Below are 15,433 nucleotides of genomic sequence, written 5' to 3' on the forward strand. Positions count from 1 at the left end.
GAGTGGTCTTAGGGCACCCACAAAACCAACCCCAGAAGTGCACTGGTAACCCCATGTTTACATGGACACAAAGTGTTGAGATTTTCAAAATGTCTAAGCTGGTAGAACTGAGTGGTATTAACCTGGCCTGACAAACACGCTTAGGTGGTTTTTATACCTAAACAGACAGGACTGTGATCCATTACCCCTTCTTTTGTGTCTATGTAGCATGGTGGCTGAAACCAACTATAGACTCTTCTGCTGGGTTCGAAGCCCACCTCCGTTTCCTAGCTCCTGGACCTCAGGCAAATCACCTAGCACTGGATACCCTTGTTTCCACCCCTCATTAAATGAAAGCCAATGGAGGCGTCTACTTCATTGACTTGTGGAAGGGTGGCATGTGTTAACAGAGGTAGCGTGCTTATAACAGAGCCTGGCACAAGGCAGGGCCAGGTGGTCTCTGGCTCCTCTAATAGACTGATAAGTCACAAGTGGTCTTATGACCAAATGCACTGTGTGTCTGTCTGCTGTGTGCTTGGGGAAGTCACTGAAGCACATCTGAGGGGCACTTCAGTGCTGAGGGGGGAGACCCCACATGCATTGAATACACTACAGAGATTCCGAAGAGAGGAATAAAGCCTTCCAGTGGTGTGTAGGGGTGGGTATAGCAATGCTGGCAGCCCGGCGCTAGCCCTCCCCCCCATGGCTGCCAGGGTGCTCTCATCCCATAGACCTCATCAAGCCATCTGACCCATCCTCTTCTATGCCCATTTGGCCCTCATCACTCATCCAGAGACTTGGCCTGAGTGCCTCTGAGATGTCTTTTGTGGTCACCTTCCTTCCCCCATGCAAAGCACACATCTCTCCCTTTGGGACACCCTACACCCTGTATCACTGCAAGGCAGTGGGGTACTGATGGAGCTTTGTGCTCTAGCTCACTTAATCCTCAGGACAACCTCTTCTGTAAACAGAAAGGAACACAGTCCCTATTTACAGATAAGGAAATTCAAGCTTGGAGAAATTTTTAAAAGGTAATATCCCTGAGGCCAGGGCCAGGCTTTGATCCTCTTGTCTGGACTTCTTTTCTGATTCTGCCCATCCCCATAAATGAAATGACTTTCATGTAGTCATGGTTTCCAGTGACTCATAGAACATACCTGATTCATTTCTGTATCCCAAACATCTGTCACTGGGCCTGGTGCACAGTAGGCATTCAATACATGGATGGATGGATCTTGAATTCAGTTTCTACAAAATTTTTGCCCAGACTGTCCCCATATTGCAACCCAGTCTTGGGCAGATGACTTCATTTGTTCCATAAACAAAGCTTATATTCTCTCTTCACTGAAGAAAACTTCATGGAGCACCTCATTCAGGCAGTGCCATTTCCATGCCTCTTGCTGAGAAGAAAGTGGTGAAGAGCACCCAGATGAATGAATACATGGACTGCAATAAAAAGCTACTCCCACCCACAAACCAAATACCCCCAGCTCCTAGCTCTGTTGAGAGCACCTCAGTCTCAAGTGTTGGGGCTTCCTGATTGCCTTCTCTCCACTTGTAACGGGATGGTCCCGAGGAAAAGAGGAAGTTCAGGTTCCCTGCCTCATCCAGACGAGGGTGGAGCTGAGCAGAGAAAAGAAAAGAAGAGAAGAGAAGGAATCTGAAGGAAGAAGGAAGCAGGATGAAGAGCCAGAGGAGATTTGAGGAAGACACATGCTGCAGCAAGCATGTGATGAAGAAATCGTGCTAGTTTCTTTGTCCTGGACTGGTTAAAACAGATGTGGGTGAGAGACCCGTGAGGAGGTTCACTATGGCAGCGTTTACCTTGATTTTGATGTTGTTCTTTTCCTCCCAGATTTGTCTGGCCATTTCTGACCCTTTTCTACGGGTCCTGGCCAGAAGGTGCTTTAGTCTAGTGGCGGGCTTTCAGGCCTTGCTTTGGGCCAATCCCTTTCAGTGGACTTTTGCCCATGAGGGGATGGGTAACTTCAGGTATTTGATTTAGACATTATATTCTTTGTCTTCTATATTGTATACTCACTGTATTAAAGTTTCTTTTCATTAAAGTCTTATATGTTTTGTCTTGATGCAGGGAGTGACAGAACCTATTTAGAGCAGGCAGGTTTGGGGGGTCAGGAGTGTCCCTCTCTCCCTGCCCTGTAACAGGCTCACTGATCCCATGGGCTGGGCAGCTTCCTTTCCTCTCCTTCCTGCCCCCTCCTCCTCATTGTCCTCCTCCTCCTCTTTTTCTCCTCCTCCCTGATACTGACCAGAAGACCTGGCAGGCCCTGGACATTGCTTTCTGGCCTGGGCCGCTGTTAGCTTCAGGCACAAGGAGAGAAAGTGCTACCAGGGAGCGCAGGGCAGAAAAGCCAGCAGCTGAGGGAGGGCTGGCACCATGTTGGCATTGACTTGGACAGGTATAGGGTAGTACTGGGGAGGTTCTGATACCAAAGACCCAAGTTCACAGAACTCACCAAATCTGTCCTTCCTGGTATTTCGCTCTGTACATAGATTTTTTTTTTTAAGATTTATTTGTGCATACAGAATTGGGGTACAGGCCAGGGGTGCAGGAGTTGTGAGAGGATTCACCAGAGACAGAGTGGGAGCAGAACAGGCAGATCATCGAAGTACACTGCTGAGGAAAGCAGCAGGTGGGCCAGGAGAGGTCTGCCACGCCATGTGGGTCACCTCAGGGCGGGGACTGAACTCATGCTGAAGTGACTTTAGCTTCTTAGTGCTGTGCTTTGAACTGCTGCACAACCAGGGAGGGCCTGTACACAGATTTTTGACTGTGAAATCCCTCACAGTAGTGGCAGGGAGGGATGATACAGGAAAATCTTGGCTAACAAAAGCTCCACTGTGAACCCAGAGGTCCTCAGCTCTTTCCTTCCAGTCACTTCTGTGCTCACACTTACGAGACAGTGCTGCCTGACTCTGAGCTTACATGGAAAAGTCATGTCTGGGCCCCAACCTTCAGCAGTTCAGCAATGGTTTCTGTGGCCCCCACACCATCTCAGCTTCTGCTTCCTGAGTGTTGGGTACCCAATGACCTCTCTTTCTTCTACCTCCTTCTGCCACCATCCCGGCTTCTGAACTGGCACGTTGGTTCTTTGGGACAGACATGAGGGAGCTTTCTCTCCGGGGGCCCCAACCATCTCTTGTTGTGGACTAGGGCTGAAGCCTAAGAGAGTTCTCCTACTCAGGTTAACTGGTCATAGGACAAGGCTGGACGAAGTTCAAATAAGCAGGACACAGGGGGATTCCTGCAAGTGCTGGGCTCCTCCTTTCTTTTATACAGAAAAAAGCACTATTATTTTACCCCTATTTCCAACTGAATAACTCTTCTTTGATTTATTTTTTTTCCTTCAAAGATGTATTTATTTATGCATACAGAACTGGGGTACAGGCCAGAGATGCAGTGAGTGAGAGGATTCACCAGAGGCAGAGTGGGGAGCAGAACAGTCAGATCAATGAAGTACATGCTGAGGGGAGCAGCGGGCGGGTCAGGAGAGGTCTGCTGTGCCGTGTAGTTTATCTCAGGGACTGGGATTGAACTCACACTGAAGCGGCTGCGGCCAGCTTGCAGTGCTGCATCCTAACCCGTTGTGCAACCAGGGAGGGCCTCTTCCTTGATTTCTAAGATTCACTTCCAATGGCTCCTCTTCTAGGTCACCTCCCAGATCTGCCTAATCCACAGTGACTTTCAGCTTCTCTGAACTTGTTCACTGTCACTGTGACTACAAGCAACTCAATTACACGTTGCCCTATTCTGGGTGGAGAAGTGAGTGACCTGTTCACTGTTTGGCTACATGGATCTGCAGGGAGAGTTAGTTCTGAGTGCAGTACCTACACCGAGAACTCCAAGGGGCAGAGAGCATGCCCCAACCTCTGGGAACGTCCCCCACCCTCTGGCACCTTGCCCTGTGAGGTAGCTGAGTGCTTCCTTACTGAGGGATGCCTGATTAGGTGTGCAAATGATTTCACCCCTGATAAGACAGGGAGGAAGGTGGCACTCAGGGAGGGGCCCATTTCTTGTCTTTCTTTGCCTGTGTGCTGTGTCAGCAAAAAACGGATGCTGAGTCGGAATCCAGAGCAGTGGAAATTACAGGGAACGTTGAGCTTTTCCAGGCTCAAGTTCCAAGGCGACGATAAAACATCCAACTGCATTTCCATTCCTAGCTCAGAAACCACAACACATGGGAGCAAGTGTGGGCAGTAATTAGAGGCCAAGGTAAGGGAACAGACATCCATCAGGCCCTGGAAAACCTCATCAAAGGAAATCAGTGGAAAGAAGAAAGGCTGCCTGAGTTGTTTTTGGAAGAAAGCACAGGGAATTATGTCCTGGCTCCTACAAGTACCAGAGAGCTGGCGCAGGCTGGGCCCATCCAAGTCTCAAGCCTGTCATTATGTGCTGTGGGCAGGGCCAGCCTGGTTGCTCAGTGCCACCTCCGTTTCCCGTGGTGGGTGGCAGGCCTATAGGGCTCGGTGACGCCAAGTTTTCTCAGCTCTCTTCTCAGCGTGGGGAAGTCAGAATAAGGCCAGAAAGTGTAGTTTGGCAACACAGTGAGCCAAGGAAGCTCATTTGCACAAGACAGGCCCAGTTTCAACCGGAATGACTGGTTCTTAGTGAACCTGGTCTAGGCCACGGTACATGCTCCAGGGCTGGTACTCACCTGGGAAAAACGGACCGCTTGCGTGAAGAGACGCCACAGGCAGCAAGAGGATGAGGGGTCCTACTCTGGTCTGGGCCAGCACAGGGCTTGGCCTTTCCCAAGTACTGCACAGGAGCACTGAGGGACTTGGAACCCTGGGAGGAGAGGTTTATGGTCATGGCCCTGCTCTCTCCCTTGGCCCCGGCATTGGCAGTATCCATTAAGGGAGATAGATGGTTCCTATCCCTTCACCCCAGCAAGGCAACTACATGAAAATGACCTGATGCAGCATAAATGGCCACGGGGCATCTTCTCATAGAGGAACTGTGCAGGTGGGAGTGATGCAAGAAGAAAATTGTGTTCTCCACCGTGTTGGAGCTCGGTGAGGGAGATGGTCATTGGTGACACCAGCTTTCCAAGTGTCCCTCCAAAAAGGAGACCAGAGTTGAACAACACCTGGAATAACATTGCAGGTCCCTTTATACCATGTGACTGGTGGTCACGAGGAGCCCCTCCCCCTCAGAGCCCCACTGAGGTAATAATCATACAGAATATTTTCAGCACACCAAGTTCCCTCCTAGTCAGTTCCCTTGACCCCCAGCTTCAGGAAACCACTAATCAGCTGTCACTATGGCTATTAGATTTGTCTTTCTAGGGAATTATATATCAAATAATATAGGACATATTCTTTAGTGTCTGGTTCCTTTCACCCAGCATGGAGGGGTTCGCAAGGCTCACTCACCTGGTTGCAGGTATAAATAGTTGGCTCCTTTTGCTTACTGAGTGGCAGCCCCTTTGTATGGTGAATCCTCCAGTGAATCCTCCTAATACTACTCATTGCACTGAATATGTCGTTGTACATAATATATCTCTTAAATTGGACATTATATCATGAATTGCATTATATATCATCACATTATATCATGGGTAACTCCATGATATTAAGGATTTGTTAAGCCATTTTTGTGCATAATTGTACATTGTTATCTGGGTGACCCAAGCTTTGGCTAATTAATTCCCTAATAGTGAATATTTAGAAAGTTTTCTCCACAAATAACACTCTTAAAAGTTTTTCCATCAGTTATGAGTGGTTACTTTCTAAGGATAAATTACTTGAGTAATTCTTGTGGTAAAAAAGTTATAATACAGGGCACTTCTTGGTGGTGCAGCAGGTTAAAGGGCAGCACAGCAAGCTAACTGTAGCCGCTTAGTGCAAGTTGGATCCCTGGTTGGGAACTGATCCACATGGTGAAACAGACCTCTCCTATTTCGTGGCTGTTCCCCTCAGCAGTGCACTTCTGCTCCCCGCTCTGTCTCTGGTGAATCCTCTCACCACCCCTGCACCTCTGGCCTGTACCCCTATTTTTAAGAAAAGTGTTGCTATTCATACTGAAACTTCTTAGCATACTGATTATTTTAACTAGAGGGATTCTGTCAACTAGAGGGTTTTTAAAATTTGACTGAAAGAGCTTGAACTTTGGGGGTCAACCTAACCTTCATTTGAAACCAAGTCCTGCCACAAACTGGAAGTGTAACCTTTTCTAATTTAATCTCTGTAGGATTCAGTTTCCCCCTTTTTAAAACTGAGAAATTGGCCCTCCCTGGTGGCGCAGCCGTTTAAAGCACTACACTGAGAAGCTAAAGCCACTTCCTCATGAGTTCGATCCCCGCCTGCCCCAGAGGCGACCACATGGCGTGGCAGACCTCTCCTGACCCGCCCACTGCTCCCCTCAGCAGTGTACTTCATCGATCTGCCTGTTATGCTCCCCACTCTGTCTCTGGTGAAGCCTCTCACTGCCCTGAGCCTCTGACCTGTACCCCAGTTCTGTATGCACAAATAAATAAATCTTAAAAAAAAACAAACTGAGAAGTTGAGGTGATCATTACTACTTTCAGAGGACAATGAAAAGCTAATTTACAGTGTCTAGTACTGGTTTAGAACTTAAATCCTTCATGCTTTTAATTTGTTTTCTTTTTTTTCCAAAGATTTATTTATGCACACAGAACTGGGGTACAGGCCAGAGGTGCAGGGGTAGTGAGAGGATTCACCAGAGGTGAGTGGGGAGCAGAACAGGCCGTCTGAGGAAGTACACTGCTGAGGGGAGCAGCGGGTGGGTCAGGAGAGGTCGGCCACACCTTGTGGGTCACCTCTGGGGTTAGGATCAAACTCATACCAAAGGGGCTGCAGCCAGCTTGCAGTGCATGCCCTAACCCACTGTGCCACCAGGGAGGGCCTTATTTGTTTGTTTCCCATAAAGCTCTGTTCCCATATTAGATTTTAACACTATCAAAGGAGACAAACAGCTCCAGTCCTATGTGTTCCTTCCCGAAACTGGAGCAGGTGTTGTTAATCAACCATAATGCTGTTTTATTCTATTTATTTATATTTTATTTTCTTACGACATTGTTCATTTTTGTACAATATTTGTTTTCTCTCCTTGGGTGTAACCCCCATAAAATTCCCATCATTGTACCACCTATGAACCATCACATAGTCCTTGTGCTATTCCCTCCTACTTCCCTGCTGTATGTCTTAGATCTATAGTTTGTCTGCTAGTTTTGGCTCTTTCTTTTTTTTTTTTTACACTTTGTTTGATTTCCCTATAAGACTCCTTTAAGTGAAACTATGAAATCTTTTTTCCTTCTGACTCATTTCACTGAGCAAATCCCTTCCAGTTCCATCATGTTGCTACAAAAGGCATACATTTATCTTTTTTGATTGCTGAGTAGTATTCCATTGTGTATATATACCACATAGTATATGTGTATATTTTTCAACTAGTCAAGTTTTAAATAAACTCAGATGTAATTTTCCTCTTCTTCCTTTCTACCTTATTTTTATTTTGATGCATAATCCTCAATATCATGTCAGTCAATTGGAGATGGGTCAACATATAGCACCGTCTCCCCCCAGAAGCTAACATATCAATCCTGCTTAATTAACATTTCTTATTTTAACTAGGTAAATATACACCCCCCCTTCCTCTAACATCTTTCTACCTTGTTTGTTTATTTATCAAGCCCTTCTCTAAAGGCACTGTAAAGGAAAACTTCAGTTTGTTCAGCTCCCATGATCCCAAATGCTGAATGAATGAGGTTTTTATTTGACCCCTGTGATATCAGCCATCACAGAAGAGTGGGCATGAAAGTAGACATATTGGCTGAAGGGCAAGAGCAGGGCCACAGGACCTACTCATCTGGTCTCCCTTAGTCAGACCCACGCATGCGCTGAGGCATGGCCTCTGTGATGGGCACCAACTATCCTTCTGAGGCCTCAGCGTCACTTAACTTTTGCCTGTTTTGCGACAAGTCTTGACCTTGTATGCTGGAAAGCACTAAACACTCCTTGTTCAGCTGCCTCTCCCCAACTCAGCCCTGAAGACAAAGACTTCCTGTCAATGGTGCTGGTCATTTGCCACATCCAGAGACTTGTTGATGTACAGAGACACACAAGCAGCTTTGTCCCTTTGGGATCCTGAGTGCTGGTGGGGAGCAGCCTAGCTGGAGACACCACCACTGACCTCCTTGTGACCACAGAGGGGCTAATTTATAACAGGATTCTCTTATTATTTAGGAAAGCACCCGATGCCTAGAGATTGAGAGGCCCCCTCCCCCCCCCCACCTCAGCTTGAATCCACAGGGACACTCTCCTTGTCATTCTTCTTGTTGCTCTTATCATGGAAAATGTCAGGACTTTTGGGGTGGGGGGGCGAGGGGGGATGTGGAGTAGCCTATACTTACCACGAATTTAGAACACAGACATAAACTGGATGGTACATATACACAATGGATTATTACTCAGCAACCAAAAAATAAACACATGCCTTTTGCAGCAACATGGATGGAGCTGGAAAAGATTATGTTTAGTGAAATTAGCCAGAAAGAAAAGGAAAACTACCTGATGATTTCACTCATAGCAGGACAAGGCAAGAAAATGATAATAATGATGAACTAATATATACCAGAGACATTTTACAGGGGTGGAGTGGGGAATGGGATCAAAAATGGTGGGGGGAGGGAAATACACTGGACTATGGTGATGGCACACAGTGATTTGGTGATGGGAAGCCCACGGGGATTACAACTTTACAACTGAGATGGTGTAAAAATAAACTATTATATTATTTAAAAAAAAAAGTATGTTGTTGAGATATCAAATCCTCCTGTGAGAATAGCCCATGTCAAAAAGACAATCAATAAATAAATGTGGTGTGGATATGGAAAAAAGGACACTTATCTGCTGTTGGTGGGAATGTAAATTGGTGTAGCCTCCAGGGAAAACAGTACAGAGATTCCTTTAAAGAGTAATAATGGAAATAGCTTCTAACATCACATCATTACTAATTATTTACCCAAAGGATATGAAAGTACTAAAATGAAAAGACTTTGCACCCTTATGTTCATAGCTGCATTATTCACAATAGTCAGACATGAAATCACTAACAGAGCAGTAGATTTTAAAATTGTGGTATATACACTGAGTGGAACACTACTCGACTATTGGAAACTAAGAAATGGTGTCATTGGGCACAATGTGGATGGATCTTGAGATGATGATGCTAATTGAAATGTCAGAAAGTGAGGTGAGTTTATCAGATGGTTTACTTATTGGTGGAACATGAACAGCAAGGAAACAAACTGGCAAAACAAAGCAAATAATCTCTTGGGCTCTGAAAAATATAGTGGCTGTCATAGGGGAGGGAGTGAAGAGTGGACAGAAAGGGAATATGATGTCTGTTGCCTCTGGAGCTTTGTGGAGGGTGAGTGAAGCATCTGTACATGTTGACGTGTGATGCTATATCCCAAAATTACATGATCATGTAAGGAATGGCAACCCAACAAAATTTGATAGAATGTGATAGAATGAAACAATTTTGAAATTATGACTGAACTATTGTGTGCAAGATGATTATTGTATATACACTACATGCTGAAGACAGAGTTGACTCAAATTAGAACTACAAATTTAACCATAAGTTGAGGCAATCTTTTAGATCCATTAGGTCACTGGGGCCTGCAAGGCAATCTTTTAAATGTCTAGTAACAGACTCAAGGATTCCCTCAAGTAATTCATTCTAGAAGATATACCATCCTTAGTGATAGGCCAATTATCACACAATTCTTTGTTCTTTGCATTTATCATCTCATACTTTCCTTCCCACAACTTCATGAGGTAGACACTAGTGACCTTTCCACTTCTTAGAAGGGGAAACTGAGGCAGGTGAGGGTAAGTAACCTACCCAAGGCCTCATAGGTAGAAAGTGGCAGAGCTGGGATCTGAACTCAGGCACACTGGCTCTGGAATCCAGGTACTATATACCAAGTTACCCTGTCTCCTAACCTACCTCAGACAAACATTTCTCCCTCAGCTCTAGATTAGTCTGAATTATTACCTCTTGATTTCCAGTTGTATACTATGTGGAAGAGAGGAAAAGATTCAGTCTCCTCATGCCATGAATATATGAAGACAATTTTTAAGTTGCTTTTGAGTTTTCTTTTTGCAGTTTAAATCCAGTTAGCTTAAAATTTCTCCATAAATTCTTCCCCCATCTCATAAATTACCCATATTTTTCAGGACACACATTTTAAAATTATTTTATTGAGATTACATTGGCTTCTAACATGTATATGATTTAGTGGTATAGAATCACATCCTTCAGGTGCATGTTACCACAGCACACCAATTACCAAGGCAAAAATGTCTTCTTCCTTAGTCCACTGTGCTCCCTCTCCATGTTGCTTTCTCCTCACCTATGCTCACACTCTGATAGCCTCAATTCTACATTCAGATTTCTAGAATTTGTTATTGGTTTTACCTGCTGTTTCTTTATAGTCCGCATACAAATAACACTATCCAGTATCTGTTGCTCTCTTACTTACTTTAATATAATCCCCCCCAGTTCCATCAATGCTGTTGAAAATTACATAGTTTTCACCTTTTTTAGAGTTGAGTAGTATTTCATTGTGTATATCACATCTTCCTAGTCCACTCATATGTAATTGGGCACTTAAGTTATTTCCATATCTTGGCTATTGGAAATAATGCTTCAATGAACATAGCAGTGCATGGGTTCCTTTGAATTCATGTTTTTTGCATTATTTGGCTATATACGAAAGAGTAGAATAGATAGAGTGTATGGAAGAACTATTTTTAATATTTTGAGAACTCGCCATACTGTTTTCCACAAGGGCTGTATGAGCCTACGTTTCCAACAACAGTCTAGGAGAGTTCCTTTGTTCTCCACCTTTACCAACACTTACTGATTTTGGTTTTATTTATATGGGACATTTTGTGTGGGGTGGTATCTTGTTGCAGTTTTGAGCTGCATTTTTTAATTTCCCGAACAATAAGTGATTATGAGCATCTTTTTCGTGTATTGGTTGGTCAGTATGTCTTCTGTGGAGAAGTACATATTTAGCTCTTCCATTGAGTTGTATTTTGTTGAGTTGTATTTCTATGTAGACCTTGGATATCAACCCCTTATCAGATGCATGGTGTGCAAATATTTTCTCCTTTCAATAGGGAGTTGTTTTGTTTTAGTGATAGTTTCTTTTGCTGGGTATACATAATTTTTGGACAAATTTCCCAAATTATTAAGGACCAAAGTAGATAGGCATATTCTCCAGAGAAGGTCTGATCCACGGCCGTATGTGGGGAAAATATAACTCGGCATTTTTTTCATTCATCATGTTCTTTTGTCTTCCCAGCAGTTTCTCTATTAATAACTCAGTTGCCCACTTTGACAATGTCACTATATAGGTATGTTTTGCTACAGCTTTGTAGACCACGTCTCCTCTCGTATTTGTGGTACGGATTTTTTTTTTAATTTGCCAAGCCAGTCTAAAAAAAAGTCAGACTGAGTTTAAGCCTCCCTGTTTGGGATGTGAGCAGCTCCACCTAATTTGGTATCATCCACCAAGCACAAGATGCTTATTCTCACCAAAGAAGTATTTATATAAGCCTCTTTGCTCATAAAGCTTTTCTGGCTTCCAGATAGCCTGAGAGTGGTGAACTGAGTTCACATTTTAATCCTTTCCAAGAACTGGAGTTGATTATCTGAGCTCTATGCAGATTTATGAAGAAACAATCAAGCTTCAGTTTCAAATCTCAAGAAATATTGATGCTTGGCTACACCTCAGGTCCTGGAGAACAACCAAGGTTGAATTTATTCTAAATACAGGAGGGACAGCAATGCTCTTTGGAAGCAAAAGTTGGCCTGGATATCTGGAACTCACTGAAAGGCCTTTTACCCCTCATCTTGCTTCTAGACTGGCATTTCTTCTAGTTATTACTGTTTAGTTATTGCTAAGTAAAGAGCAATATAATCTGGTAGCAAGCCAGGAAAAATATAAACCAAAGTATTGGAAATCGTTAAACACAAGTATTTATACATTTGTTTTACACCCTATGTTCTACAAAGGAGAAGATAGGCCCTTTAAAAAAAGGAAAGTTTCATGGCTTTTGGTTGACTTTTGTTTTCATATTTGTAGACTGATATGCTATATCACTTATGTCAGTGTCTCCCAGTCCAGATGGATGATCAGAAACAACTGGGAAATTGGTTGATTCACATGGTCCCCTCCTCCCTGCACTTTCTCAGCTTTGTAGGTATATTGAAACATGGGGATGAGGCATCTCCCTTTTCTTAAAGCTGACCCAATTGGGGCCCTCTCTGGTGGTACAACAGGTTAAAGCACAGTACTATGAAGCTATACCAGCCACTGCAGCGCAAGTTCCATCCCCGGCCAGGGAGGTGACCCACATGGCACAGCAGATCTCTCCTGACCCGCCCGCTGCTCCCCTCAGCATTGTACTTCATCAATCTGCCTGTTCTGCTCCCCACTCTGTCTCTGGTCCTGTATCCCAGTTCTGCATGCATAAATAAATAAATCTTTAAAAAAAAAAACTGACCCAATTGCTTAAATCATTTATGGTTAACTCCATGTAATGGAACATCAAGCAGTCATTTGAAAAGGGAAGTTAATCCATGTGCTGGCATGGAAAGACCTCATAGCCATATAGACTGTGTAGTGAGTTCACAATTAATAAGAATTCATCATGAACAAATACATATACTTATGAAAATACCTTACGTATGCATACGGTTCACATTCAGACACCTCAACAGCAGCTCAGCTGTCACTTGTCACCAGAAAGAGCATCCCCTGTAGTGGTGGAGCCTGTGCTGGTGTAACACCTTGAGATGATGTACTGTATAGGCGAGGGTTCCAGAGGAACAATCAGGGAGGGAGGCGGGGGGCTTGGGCCTGGGGCAGTGTCTATCTACCAACTGCGATGCAAGTATTTTAATACTTTTAATAACTGAATGAGACCTAGTTCTGCATTGTCTATGTATAAATGTATATGACAATTCTGGAAGGGCTCACAAAGACCTGAAACTAATGGCCAATCAACCAACATTGACTAATTTAAGCAGAAAGAGATTTTACTGAGAGAATACTGGTGGAAACACCTGAAGTCTTGGAAAACAGATGCGAATAAAGGTAGAGGAGAAAACTAGACATTACACAGGCAAGGCCACACCACCAATCCCATCCAATGAAGCCACTGCTACCACTCTAGTCGCTAGACACTGCGGCTGGTACCACCCCCTTGACAGACTTTCGAACAGCACTTGGCACCATACCCAATGACCACTTAGATATTCTTCTGTCTCTCACTGGACTGTGAGGCCCATGAATGCAGGAATGGCATCTTACTAATCTCCCTATTTCAAACGCCACCTCAGTCCATGAACAGAATGCTAAATAAAATGAGCAAATAGAAAGAAATTGCTAAATATGACATTAATATATGCAGAAAGAAAGATGTATTTAACTGCTTGTGCCACTTTAGATGCTTGAAAATGAACCAATGCACACACTTTCTGATCTTCCACTCCTCCATCGAAGGGTTGTCAGATGTGATTTCAGAAACTATATGGTTGGTGTTCATGGTAGATTTACTCTGAATTGAGATTTCTTTTTTAGTGGAAATTATAGACAACCTTAGCTTCATGAAGTGACTCTCTCATTTCATATGTTAGCTCCAGATGCCTTAGGTCTGGGGGGTCAACTTCCAACTCTATTAGGACTTACTGATTTAATTGTCAGCACACATGAAAGAATGCAAAGCCATCTTTCTGAGCCTTTCCTAAGACAGCAACTTGGAATCAAACATGGTTTATCTAGGCCAGGAATCTGGACAAAAGCAGCAAAAATAAACCTAAGGATTGCAGTGGTCTTCTTAGAAGCCATAAAAAAGCCAGCAGCTGGGCCTTCCCTGGTGGCACAGCACATTAAAGCACAGCACTAAAGAGCTAAAGTCACTTCCGCATGAGTTCGATCCCCGCCTACCCCAGAGGTGACGTCACCCACATGGCACGGCAGACCCCTCTGGACTCCCCCACTGCTCCCCCCAGCAGTGTACTTCATCGATTTGCCTGTTCTGCTCCCCAGTCTGTCTCTGGTGAAACCTCTCACCACCCCTACACCTCTGGCCTGTACCCCAGTTCTGTATGCATAAATAAATTAAAAAATCTTAAATAAAAAAAAAAAATCCAGGAGCCAGGCTCCACTGGACCTGCAAACAATGTTACTTCCTGATTTCATCTGCCTTTTTTCTGAGCCATAGGAGTAATTAGTGACTAGAAACTGAAGATGAAAGATAATAGCATGATAATAACAATCACAATACAAAGACAGTAGGTAGCCTTTGTTTATGATTATACCATCTATTCACAAAAAAGACCCAATACAATTCACTGTAAAAGTGAATTCACTATAAAAATTCTCTGAGGTATAAGCTCAGAGAAATAAAACATCATGTTCTCACAAAACCTGTACAGGAATGCTTATAGCAGTTTTATTTATAATAGCCCAGATTGAAAGATAGTCTAGATGACCTTCAAAGGATGAATTAAACAAATTATGGTACATGAGGAAAACCACTCGGCAAAAAAGTGAACTATTGATATGACAACTTGGAGGAACTTACAGAAAGTATGTTCAGCCAAAAAAAGTCAATGCCAACAAGCTACAAACCATATGCTTCCGTGACAATGGAATGAAAAAATTACAGACATGGGAACAGATTAATGGTTGTGAGGGACTAAGGAGAGAGTGGAAGCAGGAGAAAAGTATGTGACTGTAACAGGCCAACTTGAGGATTCTGTGGCAATGGCTGTACTTTGTGCCTGGACAACCAACACCAACGCCCTGGCTAGGAACCTGTACTACAATTTTGCAAGATGTTACCAGGGAGAGAAACTGGACACAGGGTTGGCAGGATCCTTCTGTATTATTTCTCACAACAGCATGTGAATCTGCCAGTATGTCCAAGTGAAAATTTTAATTAAAGAAATAAGCAAAAGTAAAGGAAAAGCAACACAAGGTAATAAAATAGAAAATAAAAGTCAGAGAGATGAAACCTCTAAGCTCTTATGGTAAAGTATTAAATTTATGTCTGTGCTTCCTTACAACAAAAGAGAAAAACAAGATAGATTATATAGTTTTATTCTCTGATGAAAGTAGCCATAGTAAATTTTTAGGAGAAAAGACTTCTCCCCTGGAAAAAATATGAAAGGGAAAGAAACTTCATGTTAAAATATACCAAGGGTATAAAAGGTCTACAAAGGTGAAACAGGCTCAGAGTTCAGCTGTTCATTTCAATGCTTGATGATCCACAACTTGGCCAAGGAATCCTGGGGGTGGGGTGAGAGGGAACATACAACTTTACTGGTAGCTGGGCTCACACTAAGTAAATGATCGCACAAAACACTGACTTCAGGCAAAATAAA

This window comes from Condylura cristata, unplaced genomic scaffold (assembly GCF_000260355.1).
Source record: "Condylura cristata isolate star-nosed mole 26May11 unplaced genomic scaffold, ConCri1.0 scaffold00013, whole genome shotgun sequence".
NCBI classification, from domain to species: Eukaryota; Metazoa; Chordata; class Mammalia; order Eulipotyphla; family Talpidae; genus Condylura; species Condylura cristata.